At 41.9% G+C, this 23,009-nt stretch overlaps 1 protein-coding gene across 1 annotated transcript in view; it reads left to right on the forward strand.

Moving 5' to 3' along the window:
* Nucleotides 1–23,009, forward strand: part of LOC136385557 (sal-like protein 4) — a 64,842-nt gene that overhangs the window by 2,414 nt on the left and 39,419 nt on the right. Inside the window, exon 2 of the mRNA XM_066356585.1 lies at nucleotides 158–216. The gene's annotated coding sequence lies outside the window, so the exon portion shown is untranslated. The remainder of the gene's footprint in view (nucleotides 1–157; nucleotides 217–23,009) is intronic.

The raw sequence follows: 23,009 nt of genomic DNA on the forward strand, positions 1-23,009 counted from the left end.
TTCCCAGGCCAGTGCTCTATGCACTGCACCACTGCCTGGCCAGGGCATGGTCAGGTACATTTTTGCACCAAAAATGTAATTTGTATTAGTTTTCTCTCTTTAATTACTTAACTTTCTTTTAAAAACATTTTGTAAGGACTTTGTTTATTCATTTTAGGGAGGAGAGGAGAGGAGAGGGGAGCAAGAATCATCAGCTTCCATATGTGCCTTGATCAGGTAAGCCCAGCGTTTCGAACCAGTGACCTCAGCACTCCAGATCCAAGCTTTAGTCACTGCGCCGCCACAGGCCAGGCTTTCATCGCTTAGCCTATTTTGTTTGCCTTTCGCTCCAACTTCTAAGCTCTGGTCCTAATCTTTCTCCCACTTTCCCTGTGGTTGTCTTTTTGTCTCTTTGGAACTTAGCTTACTCTGCCCCCTTTTTTTTTTACTCTACTTTTTGAATAAGGCATCGACAGGTCCATGCACAAGGCGTGGCTGTCTTAATGGAGACAAGTCCTATTTAGGTACCTTTCTGTACGACTGCTTACCTCTAAGTTGCTGCAGTGTTAACCACCGTTTCTCCACGATGATGGCGCTTTACAGACTAGTGCACTTTTATATGTATATAAACCAGGCCAAGTCACACCGAACAGTGCTGGCCTTTATTTACTATGTGTGATGCACTCTGGTATTTTATTTCATTTTTAAAACAATGCAGATTACTCTCTACATTCATCGCACTTAGTCACAACCTGAAGTTTGAGAAACACAGGATAGCAGGATATTTTTGAAACCTCTAGCCAGTCCCTGACCACCCTTTATAAAATAGCAACATGCCCTCATCTGGCCCACACAGGCAGTCACTTTCTGTCCCCTTTATTCTATTTTCTTTTTTGTTATAGCACTTAATACCACTGGGCACATTTATTCATACGCTTTTCCCTCCAAACCAGAATGTGAACTGATGTCAGGCCCTGCCTGTTGTATCGCCGGCACCTGGGCCAGTCTTTACGTGATGCGGAAGTTCAGGCAGAGTAGTCAAGTTTCTTGTCAAGGGCACGTAGCTAGTGTGTGGGAGTTGGAATTTGAAATCAGTTGGTTTTATATTGAGACAGTAAAAGTGACTGTATGTGATAGAACGAACTGTTTACCAAAAGGAGGGAGAGAGGGAACTAATTCCTGGACATGGCTGCCGGATGATTCTGTGTTCATTAGCAGCATGGTCTCACTGGTTTGTTGGGAAAGTCTGAGCAGTTAGAACATGTGTGGAGTACCTACTGTGCCGAGCGGTGTTCTAGGAACGGGGGTACTGGGGTGAGCAAGGCATACAGAGCACCCGCTCTTCTGTACCTTTCTTCTATTGAATGTTATTCTCACTGCGAAAGCAAAGCTCGTTACAGAAAATCTGAAAATTACGCAGGCAAAAGCAGAACATAAAGAACAGCAATTATGTTTCTGGCCATATAATTTTCATTCAAATCATTAGGAATGGAAGAAAATACACAAAAATATTACTAGCCATTTTCTTTCTGTCGCTGGAATTCTGAATGATGATTACTTTATTCTTCCTATATTGCTATATTTAATTTTCCCCAATGGACAGGCATTACTCTTATAAACAGAAAAAAAGCCTCATGTGTTTTAGAAAAAAATATATATAAAGAAATGGTAGAAGAGTAATGAAGACAAATGAAAAGAGTTGCTTTAGTCCAGTGGTCCCCAACCTTTTTAGGGCCACGGACTGGTTTAATGTCAGAAAATATTTTCACGGACCGGCCTTTAGGGTGGGACAGATAAACGTGTCACGTGACAGAGACAAATGTCAAGAACGAGTCTTAGACGGATGTAACAGAGGGAATCTGGTCATTTTTTAAAAATAAAACATTGCTCAGACTTAAATATATAAGTAAAACGGAAATAATGTAAGTTATTTATTCTATCTCTGCGGACCAGTACCAAATAGCCCACAGACCGGACCGGTACCGATCCACGGCCTGGGAGTTAGGGACCACTGCTTTAGTGGGATACTATCCTAAGTACTGTATTTCCCCATGTATAAGATGCACACTTTTTGGAAAAACTTGGGGTCTAAAAACTGGGTGCGTCTTATACAGTGTTTGTAGTTTGTTTTTTATTTGCATTTCCTGCTTTTTAGCACTTGTTTTTGCGCTCATTGTTGAAGACAGTGATTCAACAGCAGACACAGATGAGGGCAAGCTAATGGATAGTTTTGACAGTGATGAGGAGTTGTATGAATTTTATGGTGAATAAAACTTGAGTTCAATAATTGTATGTAATACATTTTTTTTTTCAAATTTTGGGCCCCAAAATTGAGATGGGTTTTAAACATGGGAGTGTCTTATACATGGGGAAATATGGTAATTTCTTTAAATATTGTTTAATGCAATTGTATGAGAGGGAGCTAAGGAAAATTATTATAAAATAGGTAACACATTGTGCTTGTTTCAACCTGTATTTTCTTTTCATTTACTGTTGTGACATTTTATTAGGTATAATAAAGTAATTGTTTTATACTTATAAACGCATTAATATTTAACTTTTGTGGGGTGTCCCTGTGGATTTCTGAAAAGCCAGCTTACCCCATCGTGTTAGCTATTAGTGTTAAGCAACTTGTGCTTCTCATTGGTGGCAGAGAATGAAGGAAATGACCTAGCCCAGAATCCCCAGGGTTTAGATTCAGAATCACTAGGGCGTAGTAAATAAATATTTGTCAAATGAAAAATATTGAACAGGAAACTCCTCCTGGGCTCGTCCCAATCCATAAGCAGAAGGTTTCACATGTAGAGCCTTCTTTTAGAAAAATTTCTCTGAGCTTTCTACCCCAAGCACATTGTTCTTTTATTCCAAATATTAATATACAGTGCATTGTAATTTACAACTGAAGTGAAGACCTCATCTGCGGTTCACTGTAGTGAAAATTTGTTGTAATTTACTGGCCATCTACCATTCTTTTTTTTCTAAGAAATAGCATGCTAAATTTCTTTTGAGTGAGCTCTTTCTTCCTTCTTCAAACTTCTTTCTTTTGGTAGGACCGTCATCAGGACATCCTGCTCTTCACCAGCCAAAGGTTAGGCACTTAGCCCGTTGCGGCCTGTCAGCCACGTCCTCTCTGGACCCTGGTCTCGCAGAGCCCTCCTGGTGCAGCCCTGTGAGGTGCCTTCACGGGTCCCTACTTCCTAGAGCTCTGGGTGGCGCTGGGCCCTGTCCTTTCCAAATCTGCTCCTTGGATTCTGTGAGCTCCTCATGTCCTTTCGTTTATTCCAGGTTTGCTTACGTTAGCTTGAGTCCATTTGTTGCTTACTACCAGAGAATCTCTGAGATTCACCTAACCCTATCCTCTTCCCCCTCCGAGTCCTAAATTCAACCACAGATTCTCCTGTGAGGACCCTGACCTAGGAGTTGGAAAGGAAATGGATAAGACAATAAAGTTGCAAACTTTTGTTTGCAGTTGTATAAAAGTTACAGGAAAACAGAAAGTCATGCTAACTATTTCCAGTAGTGTGGATTCACAGGAGAAAGTTGGGTACATGGGTGTTAGGAGGCTGAAAGGGGGGTCTGAGCAGGCAGTGGTACAGTAGATAGAACGTTGGCCTGGGACACAGAGGACCAGGTTCAAAACCCCGAGGTCATTGGCTTGAGGGCTTGAGCTCAGGCTCACCAGCTTGAGCACGGGGTCACTGACGTGAATGTGGGATCATAATCATAGACTTGACTCCATGGTCGCTGGCTTGAGCCCAGAGGTCACTGAGCCCAGAGGTCGCTGGCTTGAAGCCCAGGGTCGCTGGCTTGAGCAAGGCGTCACTGGCTCTGCTGTAGCCCCCGGTCAAGGCACATATGAGAAAGCAATCAGTGAACAACTAAGGTGTCGCAACGAAGAACTGATGCTTCTCATCTCCCCCCCCTTTCTGTGTTGTCTGTCCCTATCTGTTCCTCTGTCTCTGTCTCTCTTGTTAAAAAAAAAAAAAAAGGCTGCAAAGGGGACAGTGAGGTACTATTTGTTACTGCTTCCTGTACGCTTAGGCCTGATACTAATAATTGCCAGGCAGCTACCACACTTAGGCTGGGGAACAAAAGGAAGGAAGTGAGGTGACCTGAACTTGGGCGCTTGGAGGCGAGCTCCTGTGCTGGCTAGCACGCGGCCCGCTGCTGGAGGCACTCCGTGCAGCCCCTGCTCAGACCTTTCAGGGCCTGCTACAGGAGGAAGCTGCAGGCTCAGGCATGGGGTGGGGCGGCGCTGGGAGGGGTAAGGCTTTGGACAACCAGAGGTCCCTTCGCCCTCCTTCTAATCTCTCTTCAGAACCTCCCCTTGAAGGAACCTAGCAGGAAGCTGCTGGCTTGGGAGTTTGGGCAAAGCAGTTTGCAGAGTCCCAGCCCTGGCATCACAGAGCGGAGAAAAATAGGGTTACCTTAGAGCTAAGAGATGACAGGTGAATAACCACGGAGAAAGCATGCTTTGCTTTGGAAAGGATCAGTAATGGCTTTTTTTTTCTTTTTTCTTTTTTGTTTTTACAGAGACAGAAAGAGGGACAGACAGACAGGAACAGAGAGATGAGAACCATAACTTATTAGTTTTTCGTTGTGCATTGCGACACCTTAGTTGTTCATTGATTGCTTTCTCATATGTGCCTTGACCATGGGGCTACAGCAGGCCGAGTAACCCCTTGCTCAAGCCAGCAACCTTGGGCTCAAGCTGGTGAGCTTTTGCTCAAACCAGATGAGCCCGCACTCAAGCTGGCGACTTCGGGGTCTTAAACCTGGGTCCTCCGCATCCCAGTCCAACACTCCATCCACTGTGCCACCGCCTGGTCAGGCAGTAATGGCTTTTGAAAATAGAATTCCCTAGTAAATTGGAAATTTTCAGTCTATCTATGGCTAAATGTAAATCACATTGTTATAGTACTTTATGCTGAGAGACCCTGAGGGCAGATTTCAAACCTGTAACATGTGCTCTGGCACTTAGTGATAGCATATGGATGTATCAGTTGGAAAGTTTGTCTCCTAATACATATTTATGAAGTGCAAGAGGTACAGCAAGATTGTTTTGTTTGATTATTACAAAGAGGAAACCAGTGTTGATGTGAAACTATCTTAGTCATCAAAAGGCCTGTGATTGTAAAGTCATTTACAAATTCCTGTTGAGAACTGCTTTTCAAACTATGTTAGAAGAAAAGCCAGAGAAATTAATTATATCATTAAGGAAATACTTCATAATCTCACTTAAGGGAAATTACACATGCTTCATATGTATAGATTTATTTGGAAAGTTTGCAGAATTACCAGTCTTCTAAGATTAGTGAATAGAGGTGAAATTATTAAACTAGCAGCAAAACAAAACAGATGAACAGTGCATCTAAAAATGTTCATAACCGCTTTATTTGTAATAGTAAGAAATTGGAACCAGAACAGATGTACTTCAACTGGTGAATAGTTACACTGTGCTACATCCATAACGTGGAATAAGACTCAGCAATAAAAAAGAAGAAACTATTTATTTATACACACAACTTGGATGAATCTGTAGGGAATTATGTTGAGCTAGAAAAGGCCAATTCCAAAAGGCTACATACTTTATGATTCCATTCTTACAGCATTTTTGAAATGACAAAATTTTAGAAATCGAGGATAAATTAGTACTTGCCAGGGCTTTGGGGTTGGGGGTGAGGGTGAAGGAATGTGAGTGTGGTTGTAAAAGGGCAAAATGAGGAATCCTTGTGCTTGTGGCATTGGAACTGTTTATATTTTTTTATTTATTTTTTATTTTTTTATTTTTCTGAAGTTGGAAACGGGGAGGCAGTCAGACAGACTCCTGCATGTGCCCAATCGGGATCCACCCGGCATGCCCACCAGGGGGTGATGCTCTGCCCATCTGGGGCGATGCTGTGTTGCAACCAGAGCCATTCCAGCACCTGAGGCAGAGGCCATGGAGCCATCCTCAGCGCCAGGGCCATCTTTGCTCCAATGGAACCTCGGATGCAGGAGGGGAAGAGAGAGACAGAGAGGAAGGAGAGGGGGAGGGATGGAGAAGCAGATGGGCGCTTCTCTTGTGTGCCCTGGCCGGGAATCGAACCCAGGACTCCTGCACGCCAGGCCGATGCTCTACCACTGAGCCAACCGGCCAGGGCTCGGAACTGTTTAGTATATTGACAGTGGTGGTGATGACATGAACCTACACAGGCAATAAAACCATATAGCACTTAACACACACATACAGAAATGGGTGCAAGGAAAATGGAAGAGATCTGAGTAAGATCAGTGGATTGTATCAATATTCTAGTTGTGATATAGTTTTGCAATATATTACGTTTTGGGGAAACTGGGCAAAGTGTCTATATAGTATTTCTTTTTTTCCACCTTCTTTTCAAAGTTAGAGGAGGGGAGATAGAGAGCCAGACTCCCACACACACCCCAACTGGGTTTACTGGCAACCCCCACTTGGGGCCAATGCTCTGCCCATCTGGAGCCACTCGCAACCAAGCTATTTTTAGTGCCTGAAGCGGAGGCTCCATGGAGCCAGCCTGGGCTGCAGGAGGGAGAGAGAGAGAGAGAGAGAGAGAGAGAGAGAGAGAGAGAGAGAGGGAGAGGGAGAGAGAGAGAGAGAGAGAGGGAGGGAGAAGGAGAGAAAGAGAGAGAGGGGTGGGGGGGGAAAGGGGAGCGGGAGGGGTGGAGAAGCAGATGGTCACTTCTCCTGTGTGTGCTGACCGGGAATCAAACCTGGGACATCCACAGGCCCGGCTGACACTCTACCATTGAGCAAACCGGCCAGGGCCCTCTATAGTATTTCTTACAACTGCATCTGAATCTATATTATCTCAAAATTTTTAATTAAAAATTAAAAATGGTGTTCAGGAACAATATAATCCTTAGTGATCCTTTTAGTCTTCTTTCATTTATTAACTGAAGTTGAGACAATAGTTCCTATGTGTGTGGGTTTTAAAAAACTTTTAAATTACGACAATTTCAAATACACAAAAGAAAAAAAAGGCTAGTGGAACAAATGCCCATGTACACACCACCCAGCTTCAGTAATTTCAACTCCTGGTCAAATGTGTTTCACTTGTCCCCCCAGGCACGCCTCCTGCCACCCTTGTTATTTGGATTCAGATAGCACACCTCACATTATTTAAAGATAGACATCTCACTGAAAAGATATACTATGGCAAATTAGCATATGAAAAGATTCTCAATATCACAGGATTGCAAACTAAACCAAGAAGATACTGCTACTACACATCTAGTAGAAAGGCTAAAAATTGGCTCTGGCCAGGTGGTTCAGTTGGTTTGAGTGTCATCCAGAGATGCGAAGGTTGAGGATTTGATCCCTGGTCAGGGCACACACAAGAATCAACCAGTGAATGCATAAATAAATGGAACAACAATTCTATGTTTCTCTCTTTCTTTCCCTCCCTTCCTTCCTCCTTTTCTTCTCTTCTTTCTCTCTTTCTTCCTCTCTAAAATCAATCAATGAATAAAAATTTTCAACTATTCATACAGTAAAAATGATGCCAGGGTTTCAGGAGGAGGAAGGAAGGGATGAAGAGATGGGACACAGGCAATTTTTAAGGTAATGAAACTATTTTGTATAATTCTGTAATGGTGGATACATGTCATTATGTGCTTGTCAAAAGCCATAGAATGTATAGTGTAAAGAGTGAACCCTAATGTAAACTATAGACTTTAGTGAATGACAGTAATGTACCTATATTGGCTCATCAGTTGTAAGGAGTGCACCACCCGAATGCAAGATTAACGTGTGGAATTGCATTACTAAAGGGTGACACGAGAAACGATTGGTGGGATGAGGAGCTACATGGGAATTCTGTACTTGCCACTCAATTGTCTGTGAATCTAAAATACTCATAAAAAGAAAAAGTCTGTTAATTAGAGAAGGTCATATTCTCTCCAAGCCTCAGAGGTGAGGAGTTGGACTAAATCTCAGAATGAAATTCTGTCCTTAGAAGTAGAGATGGCTCTGGCCAGATAACTCGGCTGGTTGGAGCAGTGTCCCAAAGCACAGAGGGTGCCAGTTTGCTCCCGATCAGGGCACACACAGGAGCAGGTCGATGTTCCTGTCTCTCTCTCTTTCTCTCCCCCTTCCTCTCTTGCTAAAATCAATAAGTAATAATAAAAAAGAAATAGAGATGAATTTTCTCTTTTGTCTTTCCCAAAAGGTTTTTTTTTATGATTTTAATCTGTCCCCTCCATATGGCTTTCAGTGATCGTATTGATAGATGAGCCAAGTTGTATCACTTGACTCTGGGTATTCTGGCAAAGAATAAACTCATGCAGATAAGTCAAAAGTTTTCTTTATCAAGAATTTCTGGTGAGCTTTTAAATAAAACTTTAGGGAAAATATGTTGTATGTCTGACAAATATTTCCTGTCCATGTTAGTTTGAAAGTAATTTTTTCTGTTTATCTACAATTTTGGCTTCAGTGACCTTGAAAATATGATGACCATTTTAAGTTAGAGTAAATATTCTGACTTTTGGGATAAGTATTAGATTATATTACAATTTTAGTGAAATTCTTCATTAACCATGCCTTATAACTAAATATTACAATAGTTTAGTCTTAAATGAACATAAAAATTTATATAATAATGTAAAGTCGATAGGACTTACAGGCTTTATTGTGTTATCCTGGTATGAAATAAAGCCACTCTGACTTGTACTCACTGGGCGAGGTACATTTATATAAGCCTTGTGTTCTGTGTTCCCAATAAGTAGTCATAAATGTTTAATGATAATGTTTAAGGAATCAAACTGAGTGAAGAAAGGTATAAGAACTCTAGATTGAAAAACATCAGCAACCACCTTTTTAAAAAAAATTTAATCATTTTAGAGATATGAGGGATGGGGGAGAGAGAGCGAGAGAGTAACAGGGGGAGGAGCAGGAAGCATCAACTCCCACATGTGCCTTGACCAGGCAAGCCCAGGGTTTTGAACCAGAGACATCAGCATTCCAGGTTGATGCTTTATCCACTGTGTCACCACAGGTCAGGCCAGCAGCCATCTTAATGTATACCACAATGCTACTTAAATTGCAAGCATATAAAAATGTTGTAGATGATTCTTATAAAATCATTTAATTCCTAAGAAGTCAGGGCAATTTGAATTGATGGAATCATGACTTTAAATTTAAATTAATATTGATTTATTTATTAAATATTGCTTTAGTATGGGTATCAGTTTTGATTTTCTGGGGAGTAACTATTAACACTATTTTTTGCTTATGTTGTATTAATTATTCTTTTTTAGTAAAATAATAGGCTTGCCCCATCAAACACTTCACTCCCATTATAGAAAATATATATATATTTAGATTGCTTAAAACAGTGGTTTTAAATTTTTTCTTGCCTGCAACTCACAGTAGCATGTACAATTTACGTTATCCCATCCATCCATCCATCCATCCATCTTGCTATGGTACTATGTTACTGAAACACATTTCTTGCAAAGTAGTACCTATACTTGCTATGTGTAATACACTCTGATCTGATCTATTGTGTTCTAGTTCATTAAAATAATGCTGATAATGACCCTCTAATTTGATTTCACTAACGAGCCAAGATCTGTAATTTATTTTATCTATTTTTATTGATTTGAGAGAGAGAGAGACAGAGACTAGAAGGGAGAAGAGAGACGAGAAGCATCAGCTCGTAGTTGCTTCACTTCAGTTGTTCATTGATTGCTTCTCAGATGGGCCTTGGTGGGGGAGAGCTCGGGCTGAACCAGTAACTCCTTGCTCAAGGCAGAGACCTTGGGCTCATGGCGAACATGACAACACCACGCTCAAGCTGGCAAGCCTATGCTCAAGCCTGCAACCTCGGGTTTTCGCACTGAAAACCTCAGCATTCTGGGTTGTCGCACTATCCACTGTGCCACCATTGGTCAGGCTATAGTTTGTTTAATTTTTTTTTCTTTTTTAAGATTTTATTTATTCATTTTAGAGAAGGGGGGAGAGAGGGAGGGGAGGAGCAGGAAGCATCAACTCCCTTATGTGCCTTGACTGGGCAAGCCCAGGGTTTCGAACCGGCGACCTCAGCATTCCAGGTTGACGCTTTATCCACTGCGCCACCACAGGTCAGGCAGTTTGTTTAATTTTTAAGACCCATAGTTTAAAGAACTTAGAGAGTTCCAGATGAAATGGAACTCTCTAAGTGGATAGACCAAACTATCATATGCAGTCATAAATTAAAAGAAAACTTTTTACCATTTTACTTGTTTCTTTTATGAATAAATTTAAAATTTTACAATTGACATGCCACAGACTGTATTTGGAGAGTGGGATTGAGAGAGCCTTTTATTTTACCTTTCAAATTGTTTAAAAAATAATTTTAACATGTATAATTTTTATAGTAAAAAAGAATCTACCATTATGTAGCCCTTTACTCTAAGGAGCTGACATCATACATTTATAAAAAGCAATGGATAATCGGACAAGACAAGAATATAAAATTATAGGGTATTAGTTGCATAAATTGTAGATGATCCATGGGATGTACTACACAGCTATTAAAAATTATGTCAGATCTAGCTCAGTGGTTCTCAACCAGGGGGCAGTTTGCCTCTCAGGGAACATTTTGTCTCCAGACAAAATGTCTGAAGACATTTTGGCTTGTCACAACTGGGGGAGGGGAATGCTATTGGCATCCAGTGGGTAGAGATCAGGGATGCTGCTCAGCATTCTACAGTGCCCAGGACAGCCCCCACAAAGAGTCATCCCCGAGTGTCAATAGTGCTAAGGTTGAGAAACTCTAGCTAAATGACGTATCTATGTGGAAGCATTAGCCTCTTTCCTCATATCAGTAATCTTTTTTGGGGGTAGCATCTTATCTGTCACTCTCTTATACCTGGAATACAGTTATGTTCATGCCTTATTTCTCTTTCTAGGTAGAAAGCTCCTTTTTACAGATAGGATACGTGCTGGATTCATCTCGATATAACCAGTAACCAGACCACATTGTGTCTTGTAATTACTTAATAAATATTTGTTGTATTATTATGTAAGAAAAAAAGATCATGATACCCTGTAATTATTGAAATGGAAAGACGTCCACAATACATTTAACTGGGATAAAAAACCCAACAGTTTATAAAACGTATGAGTGATCTGCAGATTCAGTGCAATCCCTATCACAATCGTAGGTAACTTCTCTGCAGAAATTGATAAGCTAATCCTCAAATTAGGGTCAAGGGACCCAAAGAAGTCAAAACAATTTTTAACAAAGTTGGAGGATTCACACCGTAGGACTCTGAGAATAAAGCGTAGGAGTAAATTTCATGACCTTGGGTTAGACAGTGATTTCTTAGATGTGACACCAGAAGCACAAGTTTCAGAAAAGATAAACTGGGCTTCATCAAAATAAACAAACGTCCATGCTACGAATAAAACCATCAGGAAAGTGACTTGACAACTCAGAGACCAGGAGAACATTTTTGGAAATCATATCTGATAAGGGACTTACATCTAGAATATATAAAGAACTCTTACAATGATAATAAAAGACAAATGACCCAATTTAAAAATGGCAAAAGATCTGAACAGACATTTCTTCAATGAAAATGTATCAGTGATCAATGTAGGGGAGGAAACATCTTTCCTTCTACCCTTCTAAATTCTTGGCTTGAGGCCGCGGAACAAAAGACAGATTAACAAGAGGAAAGCATACACATTTATTTAACATAGGTTTTACATGATGCAGGTTCCTTTATAAGGAAATGAAGACCCGGAGAAGCAGTTAAACCTGAGTGCTTTTATGCTAGATTTGATAACGAATATAGAGATATGAAAAATATGATAGGACCAAAAGGGTGTGAGTTAAGAAGAGCAAACTGGGGTAGTGTGTTCTGAACGCTGTCCCCAATAAGCACACGAAGAGGGATGCATAAATAAAAACCACTTCATGCCCACAAGAAGGGCTGTATTATAAAAGGCAGACATTAAAAAGTGTTGGCAAGGATATTGAGAAACGGGACCCCTCAAACGTTGCTGGTAGGAATTTAAAATAGTACAGTTCCTTTGAAAACAGTTTGGCAGTTCCTCAAAACAAAACAAAACATTAGACACAGAGCTATCACATGAGCCAGCAATTCTCCTAGGTACGTGCACAAGAGAAATGTAAACATGCATTTACTCAGATGGATAGATAAATTGTGGCCTCTCCTTACAGTGGAATAGCATTTGGCAAGGAAAAGAAATGTACTTGGGTGGTGAACACACAATGCGGTGCACAGACGACATGTTGTAGAACTGTGCACCTGAATCCTGTCTAGTTTTATTAGCTAGTATCACTGCAATAAGTTTAGTACAAAGGGGAGGAAAAGAAATGAAGTGCTGATGCACACCACAACGTGGACGAACCTGGAAGATATTATGTTAGATGGAAGAAGCCAAGCAGAAAAGCTGTGTGTTGTATGATTTGATTTGTTTATGGGAAATGTCCAGCATAGGCAAATCCGTTAGAGGCACAAAGTAGGTTACTGATTGTAGGGAGCGTTGGGAGGGAAGTAGGAATGCCTGCTAATGCGTCCAGGTTTCTTTGAGGGAGGATGAGATTGTTCTAAAATTAGATTGTGGTACTAGTTGCACAGCCTGTGAATGTACTGAAACCCAGTCAATTGTATATATTTAAATGGACAAATTGTACAGCATGTGAATTGTATCTCAAAGCTATTTTTTAAAAAAACAAAGAAAAGGCAACATTAAGTGTATTTGCTTCCTGGACTAGAGCGAGCTAAGATAAGTGTGGACTGTTGACCGGACAGCTTGTACCTGGTTTTCAAAAACGTGCTTTGTGAACCCCCTGATTGATGAGTTGCAGCTGCAGTGGAGGTGGGGGGATGTGACTTGGCACTCACTCTCAGAGCCAATGCACCAAGCAGAGTGTGCACGAGGATGCTAAATCCCAGGGGGGGCTGCCCTGCGCTGAAGTGCTCTGTGCTGGTTTCAACTCAGCGCCTGCAACTGAGCATGCTCCCCTGGGGAAGGGACTCTGAAGCTGCTCCTGGCCTTTTGGCCAGACCCCAGGGGGCAGCTGCTTTTTGGCCATCTGCACTGCTTAGTGCATGTATTTTAAAGTAAATGATTGTGTATGTGGTGAGGAGGGGAATAACAATGTGTAGTGTGACCTTATACTTAGCTATGTTAGTAAGGGATTCTCTTTGGGTGACAGGATTCTAGATGATCTTTTCCATTTTTAATTAAAAATTTTTTTATTACCCCAGGGTCTCGAACCTGCGACCTCAGTGTTCCATGTCAATGCTTTATCCACTGCGCCACCACAGTCAGGCTTCTATTGTTTAGATTCCACATATCAGTGAAATCATATGGTGTTTATCTTTCTCTAACTCATTTCACTAGCATAATACTCTAGATCCACTGCAAGTTCTGTTTTTATATACTTCTCTGTGTTTCCTGATTTTCTTTAACCTGTACAATTTTATTTTTTAAATTTATTTTTAAAAACATTTATTGATTTTAGAGAGAGGAAAGAAAGAGAGAGAGAAGGGGGGCGAGAAGCAGTTGCTTCTGATATGTGCCTTGACGGGGCATGCTCGGGGCTTTGAACTGGTGACCTCAGCATTCCAGGTCGATGCTATATCCCCTGTGCCACCCCAGCTCAGGCTGTTTCTTTTTAAATAAAATGATCTGAAAAACAAAAGTCTTTGCATTCCTGGGCTAAATCCTACTTGGTCATGGTGAATGCTTCTATTAATGTTGAATTCTATTTGCTATTATTTTATGTATTGTTTTCCATCTAGCGCCTTGGTTTTCTCTTTTCTCCCACTATATTCTTTAAGATTGGATTTCAGGGTTGTATTGTCCTCATAAAATGAATTAGAGAGTTTTCCGTGCCTTTGTATAATATGGTGCCATTAGTTGAGGGGAGGCCCCACCCACCACCACTGGTCTCTGGTTTTATTGTGGAAGCCTGACATCCCCCAGCACGGTGAGTGGGGACATGGGGAATTCACTTTGGGGATCCGACACCAGGCAAGCTGACCTTGGGTGCCAGCTGTACAGAGGAGTGCTGGGAACGGCCCGTGCCTGTAACCCAGAAATAGGTACCCCTTCATCCCTCGACAAGTCGAGCCTCAGTTGAGTGGATTGTGCGCCCTCCCCCCACCCACACTAGGGAGCCACGGGTCCCAATTTGTTTGTTGCCAGCTGTCACTGAGAGCGCCTGGAATCATTCATCGAATAATCCTACTTGTCCCTCCTCACTTTGAAGCAGTTATATAGTATTGTCCTTTGTTTAAACAGGGAGTGGCTCAGAAATGTGGGTAGTTCAAAAAAATACTGAGATTCAGGAATGATATGATTATGCTATCAGATCATCTCAAACAGCTTTTCCTTAGTAGACTCTAGAGCAGGGGTCCCCAAACTTTTTACACAGGGGCCAGTTCACTGTCCCTCAGACCATTGGAGGGCCAGACTATAAAAAAAACTATGAACAAATCCCTATGCACACTGCACATATCTTATTTTAAAGTAAAAAAACAAAACGGGAACAAATACAATATTTAAAATAAAGAACAAGTAAATTTAAATCAACAAACTGACCAGTATTTCAATGGGAACTATGCTCTCACTGACCACCAATGAAAGAGGTGCCCCTTCCAGAAGTGCGGCGGGGGCCGGATAAATGGCCTCGGGAGGCCGCATGCGGCCCGCGGGCCGTAGTTTGGGGACCCCTGCTCTAGAGACTTCAAAATGCATACATGTGTGTTTTGTGGTACTTGTTCTAGTGGTCCAGTTACTGAAGCTTTCTCTACTATCCCTTTGATAAAATGTGCTGCTACACCCCAGACACAGACTAGTTTTCATGTCTAGTCACAGGGGGGCGCACAAACACATTTATCAAGTGCAGTTTGGTTTCAAAGGTTTGGGACGGCCCTTCCTTGGGTTGGAGGAAAACACCCCCGAGCAGTGCTGTACTCCTGTTTGTGTAGAGCAGCACTGATAGAACTTTCTGCCACGCGGAAGTGTTCTGTACCTCTGCTGCCCTGCTGGAGGGCCACGTGTGGATCTTGAACTCTTGAGATGTGGCTAATGTCACTGAGGAAAATAGTTTTAAAATTTTAATCTAATTATATATTTCAGTAGCTACATGTGGCTAGTGGCTGCCATTTTGGACTGTGGAAAGTCTAGAGCGCTCGACTATAGGAATACAGGTTTTTCTGAATGGCTTTATGGTATTGGCATTTAAAGAACTTTGGATCTAACAACAATACTAAGAAGTCAAGGAAACCAACACTGTTGTTCCTCTATCAGCCAGCTACTGTGGCGAGCCTGCTTAGAGACCCATCTCACTTGGCCCTCACTGGCACCTGAGAGATGGATAGTAGTGTGTCCATTTTGTGAATGAAGAAGCAGACTCCAGAGCGGGGAAGTAACTGGCCCAAAGTTATCGAGATAGTCGTTGAGCCAGATATACCCATCTAGTATGTTTTGGAGAACTGAGATGATAAATATATCATCTAGGCACTATTATAGACACTGCAAATCTGTAATAGGAACCAATGCTTGAAATGGCGGCCTTTTTAGTGAATGCTAGCATTCTGTCCTACATAACATTTTATGATTTATCTGAGGATGATTCACACATTTGTGCACATCATGTTCTCAGAATTGAAAGGAAGCTCCAGGCTACCTCTGAGCCCTAGCTCTGATGTATGACATTCTCTATCACCGTGAGATCTAATCTACGCAGATGGGTAACTGGGTTCCAGCTCCGTCACTAGCCAGGCCTATGACCTTAAGTAGACAGTTTGTCCTTCCAGAGCTAGAATTTCCTTATTGCTCAAACAATGCTTTTAGCCTAGGGGATCTCCAAGGGCTAATGCATATTTCACTGATTCGGAGACTCACATTTTTCACATTTTAACATCAGGTTTCTTCTGATGGCCAATGATACCTCATAGTGTAGTTGGCAGCATTTTTTTCTTAGTTTTTAAAAATTTATTATTAATTTTAATGGGATGACATTGATAAATCTTAGTTTTTTTTGCATGTAAAATAATGATGTATCATAATCATTATCCCTAGACCAGGTGTGTAATTCTAGACTGCCAGTGAAATATGGTGTGTGTAATTTTAGACTCCCAGTGAAATATTTATCTTTATTTTAATATACACTTTGAAATCCCCCCAGTGGCAAAGACAATTTGACCTTCTATTGTGATTCTAAATTCAGTTTAGATTATTAAATTGCACATGTCATAATGGGTGCTTCCTTGAGTGGGCAAGTCATGGCTTGTAACATACAAATTCAGAAATCTCTGCTGCATAGAACTGAAGATCAGCAAGATGAATGTTAGGCAAAGTTAGAGGTTGGGTGCATTTTTGTTTGTCTTGCCAGTTTCCTGTCCTTTTTCTTTATTTCTCTTCTTCAGGTGCTTAAAGCTCTGCGCATCATCTCCTCTGTGATGCCCTGTATCCTTTCACCCCTCCCTAGGCCCCAGCTCTATCAGCTACACTTGAGAGTGAATTAATTATGGGCATATTTTCTCATGAAGATTTATGCCCGAGGAAACCATTCGTACCATTGGTGTGTTGTTGATATATACTTAACCACTGGCTCTCTCTCTGGGGAGGGGGGTGGAGGAAGGCTGATTTGTAGCAGTTGCCAATTTCTGTGGGATAAGTACTCCCACGGAGGCTGATTTTAAGCTACCAATATGACATCAACCACTTGGTAAAATTCCTGAAAATTTGACAGCTTTCGGGAGCCAGCGTGACCCTGCTTTGGCATACTGGTCCGCCACAATCTTGTAATCAGGATAAAAGCCAACTTCTCCAGCTTGATATTTAAGGGCAGGGGATGACCCAAGTCTCATGGCTCCCAACATTATGCAGTTTGGGGACCCTCTTTAAGAACAGTCATACTCACTTAATACAACATGATATACCAAATAATACAAAAATGAATAAATATCTGGAATAAGAAAAGAAATAGTAACAAATTATAAATGTTAAAAAGCTGACAAGTATCAGAAACAAGACAAAATTTGAAAAATATTACATAATATGATTGGAAAAACTTTCCATAGGTTTGCTTCTTGATCTGAACATTTTCAGCCTTGTTTTATGTCCACTACCCACACATTCTGGTGCCAGGTGCCGTAAGACATGATCATACTGCCATATGCCCACTGGCAGTGGGCCACAGGCACATTCCTGGGAGCCATTCCTACTTGGGATGGCTGTCAGTGACCTAACCATTTATGGAGTGATTATAAACCATGTAAGGATATCTGAATCCTAGCAAAATGCATCTCCCACTCAACTTCCCTTAGCTGTGCTCCCCAAATGCCTGTGGCCACTCCAGTGCCACTGAGCATAAGAGGAAGTGTATCAGGGTCCATCAGATAAGCAGAACTGCCATGTGTGGTGGAGAAGACCCCTCGATTTAGGGGTCTTCAAACTTTTTGTAAAAACCGCCCACTTTTGCGGTGCTGGTCGACCTGGTCCCTACCGCCCACTAGTGGGCGGTCCAGCTTTCATGATGGGCCAATCGCGATGCTGTTTGGTTGCACGGTAGGGACCAGGTTGACCAGCACTGCAAAAGTGGGTGGTTTTTATAAAAAGTTTGACGACCCCTTTGACCGCTGTGGGGGCTGGTGGCCGAGTCTGGGGACTGCTGCCTTTGTGTCCATTGTTGGGTGGAAGTCACCATAGGTAAGCGGGGCCAGCATTTGGGATGGAGAGCTGAATACATTTTTTTTAAGTTTATTTTAGAGAGAAAGAAAGGAGGGGAGAGAGATGAGAAGCATCAACTCGTGGTTGTGGCATTTTAGTTGTTCATTGATTGCTGATATCTGCCTTGACGGGGGAGGGGGTACTCCAGCTGATCCAGTGACCCCTTGCTGAAGCCAGCGACCTTTGGGCTCAAGCCAGAGACCATGGGGGCATGTCCCACACTCAAGCCAGTGACCCCGTACTCAAGCTGGTGAGCCTGCGCTCAAGCCGAATGAGTCTGCGCTCAAGGCCACGAGCCCATTCTCAGGCTGGCGACCTCGGGTTTCCAATTGGGGACCACAGCATTCTGGGTTGACTCTCTATCCACTGTGTCACCGCAGGTCAGCCTCACATCTTTTTCTTTATTTCTCCTGTTCAGGAACTCTCTGTCCTTCTGTGATGCCCTCCATCCTTACCCCCTCTGAAATCCCTGTCTCTGTCAGTTGACACTTGATGGTAAATTAATTATGGAAGAGGTGAATGTGGTAGCAGCCGAAGGAACTCAGGCCTGAGTGCTGTGCTGCCCAGTGCCATTCACGTGGGGGATCAGGTCAGTGACACTACCGCCTGTGAGCTGCCACAGTGCCTGGCACCCTGGACTGACCTTCAAAACTTGAAAAATAGGACCGCTGTTTCACATCTGTCTCCACAGAAGGTCCCTAGTGGCCAGTGCGAACCTGGAACCATACAGGGAAGAGATAGGTGCATAGTCCCAGTTTAGCCAAGTTGATGCAGGACAAAGCCACTACAGGAAGTATGAGGGAGGTGATACTGGAATGGAAAGAGGTGGTGGTTTTCAATGATTGCACCTTAAGCATTTTACTTTTGCGAATTTAAACATATGGCCATGTAAACACGTTGCTAGGACCTTTCCTTAAGCTCCATTAACTTCCTGATAAATCCATCCTGTTAGTAGCATCTAGTTCCAACCCACCTCTCAACCTTATCTGATCGTCCCCCCTCTCCGGTATGTGTGCACGCGCGCATACACGCATGTCTCTCTCTCTCTCTCTCTCTCTCTCTCTCTCTCACACACACACACACACACACACACACACAGCTCTATGTGTCAGGCATGTTCTAGGCACTAGGGATGCAGAAGTGAGCAGGACTGACAAAAGCTCCTCAGCTGGTGGAGCCTACATTCCAGTGGGGGTGGAGGAGATGAAACAAAGGGACACATTTGTAATAGTTAAAAGTGCTCTGGAGAAAACAGAGCAGAGGAGGGAGCTAGGGAGGAGGAGTGCGCAGGGAAGAACTTGGGGGCGGTCAGGGACGGCCTCCCTGAGGGCGCTCAGCACAAATCTGAAGGACGGGAGGAAGGAGCTGCAGCGCTATCAAGGAGGACAAGGACTAGGACGTAATGTCCCAGGCCAGGGAATTGGCGTCAAGTCCCCGGCCTGGTGGGTCGAGTTTGCCCTTTTCTAGCAGAACAGCTCAGTGATCTATGGCTAATGGTGGGAGAAGAAGACAGAAACAGGTGGGGGTGGCTCTGGTAGGCATGGCCTTCGGGGTCCACTGAGGAGGCCTACACAGTACTCCCGACCAGAACCTTCTGCTCTGAGCACTAGTGACATTTTGCCCAACACGCCCTTTCCCACCTGCTTTGCTTTTATTGTTTTTATCCTCATCCACCCGATTGCGCTTCCTGCTTCCTCTTCTCATTTAGATTAGCTTTGATGTCAGAATTTGACTTCAGTTTTGTTTTCCAAATTTAATAACATAATTTTAAGTTTGCAAGATTGCCTCCTGAACCTTATGAGAGATGGCAGATACATTATAAATTGCTTATGTGACAAGGTGACTAGTCACTTCTTATCGGGGGTTGGACTACCACTTGGCTGTCCTGGGAGTGTCTCTTTACATTTTGGGCCCTAAGCACATTGCTCACTCCATTTTCGTCCTGGCCTTGCAAGCTCCCCCAAATGATATTTCAAAGGAGTAATTAGAAAGCCTGGCAGATAGCAGCCCCTCCTTACCCACTTCTCAAAGTCCTCTCACCAGGAATGGGAGAATCTGACTTCGTGACCCTCTTAAGGTGGTACTTGAAGAAGCACACAAGTTCTCATGTGGCGTCCCCATCCAAAAATGTAGAAAGCTCAGTCTATTCATTAGAAAACACCAGACAAACCCAGACTGAGGGACCTTCTAGAACAAAACTGGCCTACACTCGTCACAACTGGCAATGTCAAGAAAGACAAAGAAGGCCGAGGAACTGTTTCAGATGAAAGGAGACTGGAGAGACATGACAACTAACTGCCACATGTAGTACTTTTGCTTGGATCCGGGACTGGAAAATGCTAGAAATGATACTATTGGGACAGTGGGGAAAATCTGAATATGAACTGTAGACTGGACATTATATCAACATTAAATTTCCTGCTTCTTGTGATTGAACTGTGGTTATGTAAGATAATGTTTTTGTTCTTGGGAAATATACTCAGAAGTATTCAGAGGGTAAAGAGGTATGAATAACTTACTCCCAGAAGGATCAGAACTAAATCTATGTATCTATCTGTCTGTCTGTCTATCTATTGAGATACTGATAAAGCAAAGGTGGTAAAATGTTAACAAGTGATGACTTTGGGTGCAGAGGATATGCAAGACTTTTTGTAATATTTTTGCAGCTGTTCTGTGAGTTTGAAATTATTTCACAATAAACATTTCTTAAAAGGCAGCTACAATTTTAGAGTTCTGCATAAGAGGAGTGGAAATTGGAATTATTTTTTATATCAGGCATCTCCTTTGCTTTCAGAATAAACAGAAGTGTTATCAAATAGTCATCTTTCTGCAACAACAGGGCGGGTAAATCATTAACTTTCTATAGCTTTGAACTTGCAGTTTCCATTTGCATCTTAACTTCACTAGTTCTGTTCGAGTGGGCAATTAATAAGGTACAAATAGTTTTGAGTTAAAATGACTACCTGTTTGTCTTTAATTGCTTGGACAGACGGAAATGCACAAGGAGAATTACTTTCTGTAAGAATAGCATGTTATTAAAAAGCCAAGTGCTGGGCCAGGTGGGTACTGGACCGGGGGAACATTTTGTGAAGTATATATATGACTGTCTATCATGCTATATACCTGAAACCAATACAAAATAATATTGAAAGTGAATTGTGAATTTTAAAAAGTAAATAGAGTGAAAATAAAGAGAAAAACCAAAACAAAACAAAGTGCCTTCGTAAACAGGCACCGTGTATCCTCTGTACACAGCATTGCATACCATTTAGCATAGGGTTTGGATACAACTAGTCTGCCAGGTCTCAATTTTGGTTGCACATTGGAACAAAAATTCTGGGGAATTTAAAAAATGCTGATCTCACCCCAAATTTTAACGTAATTGGCCTGTGCTGCAGTCTGAGATCTTTAAAAGCATCCTGGATGATGCTAACAAGGGGAAGAACTGATCTGGAGCCCTTATCTTTTTCGGATTAATCATAAGAGATGCTACAGGGCAGAGGTGACTTGGCCTGGGAAGACAGTGTTCCGGGTTGGGGACATGATCAGTAGAAATAATCTCTCCTTCCTCTCAACTCCTATAGAATTTTCCTTTCAGGTTTACTTTATGTGTGTGTGTGTGTGTGTGTGTGTGTGTGTGTATTTTACTTTCAGTTATAGTTATTTCTATTCCTCTTTTCTTCCCTGCTAGACTTCAGACTGCTGGAGCACAGGATGCAAGGGAAAATGACTGTATTATTGTCAGGTTGAGAGAACAGGACCACTGTGCTGTGCTCTTAGAAGGACAGAGACGGGCCTTTTGCCCTTTCCCTAGTGCTAACTAGCAGATGGCAGCGTTCACATTTGTGTTGAAGAAATGCTAAACTATTTGGAATTTAGTACAATCACACAATAAAACTATCTGTGTAGAAAAAGTACTGGAAGGAAACAAACCAAAGTGTTCACAGTGGTTGTCTCTGGTCCATATGCTGATGGGTGACTTTTTTCCCTGTATTTTACATGCATCTGTATTAATTTGAAAGCTATTAAGAATAGGAATTGAACACATGAAATATTTGTTAATCAATAAATTCACCACGATTACTTGAAAGAATAACACTAAAATTTTTATTGGTCACCTTTGGTGAATATTAGGAAATCAAATGATTATTTTTAAATCTGGTAAGTAAAGGGAAAAATCATTTATCCAGCTTTCTTCAATAAACTGTATCTCAGAATACTGCATTTTGTCTGTCCATTCACTGGTTGGTGGATATTTGGGTTATTTCCAATTTTTGGCTATTATGAATAATGCTGCTATCAACTTTTGAATACAAGTCTTGATATAGGCATGTTTTCATTTCTCTTGGGTACTCACCTAGGAGTAGAATTGCTGAGTCATATAGCAAGTTTATGTTAACTTTTTAATAAACTGCCAAACTTTTCCAAAGCAGCTGCACCATTTTATATTCCCACCAGCAATCTGTTGGGATTCCATGTTCTGGCCAACATGTCATAGTCTGTTTTAATATAGCCATTCTTATGGGTGTGAAGTGGTATGCTCTTATGATTTTAATTTGCATTTCCCTAATGATATTGAGCATCTCTTCACATGCTTATTGGCCATTCATTTATCTCCTTTGGTGAAATGTCTATTCAGATGTTCTGCCCATTTTTAAATTGGGCTATTTGATTTATTATTGAGCTGTGTTATTTATATATTCTAGATACAGAATTCTTTATCTGATACATTATTCACTAGCATTTTCTCTCAATTTGATGACCTGTTCCTGACTGTCTTTTGTATAGGCAGTGCTCCATAAGAATATATTAAATGAATGGGTTAGCTATAATTAGGGCTGTTCCACCAGGATGATCCATTTCATGGCCACAGGCTGTGCCTCTGTTTTGCTTCTTACTTTAGTAAAATTTTATTTAGGATTTAGCAGGTGTGTTCATAAGTGGTATTGCTTGGTAATTAAAAAAATGTATTGAGTTTTAGAGAGGGGGGGGGGGAAACAGCAGGGAGCATCAACTCATAGCAGTTGCTTCCTGTATGTGCCTGAACCAGGCAAGCCTGGGGTTTCTAATAGACCACCTCAGCTTTCCAGTTCGATGCTGTATCCATGGCGCCACCACAGGTCAGGCATTGGCTGGTAATTTTTATTTTTCAGGCCTGTATCAACCAGGGTCAGATAGAAACTACATCAGATATTTAGACAAAAGACAAATACTACCTGATCTCACATGTGGAATGTAAAATAGTCAAGCACCTAAAATCAGAGAGTAGAATGCTGGTTGCCAGGGCCGGGCGGAGGGGGACATGGGA

This window comes from Saccopteryx leptura, chromosome X (assembly GCF_036850995.1).
Source record: "Saccopteryx leptura isolate mSacLep1 chromosome X, mSacLep1_pri_phased_curated, whole genome shotgun sequence".
Taxonomy (NCBI): Eukaryota; Metazoa; Chordata; class Mammalia; order Chiroptera; family Emballonuridae; genus Saccopteryx; species Saccopteryx leptura.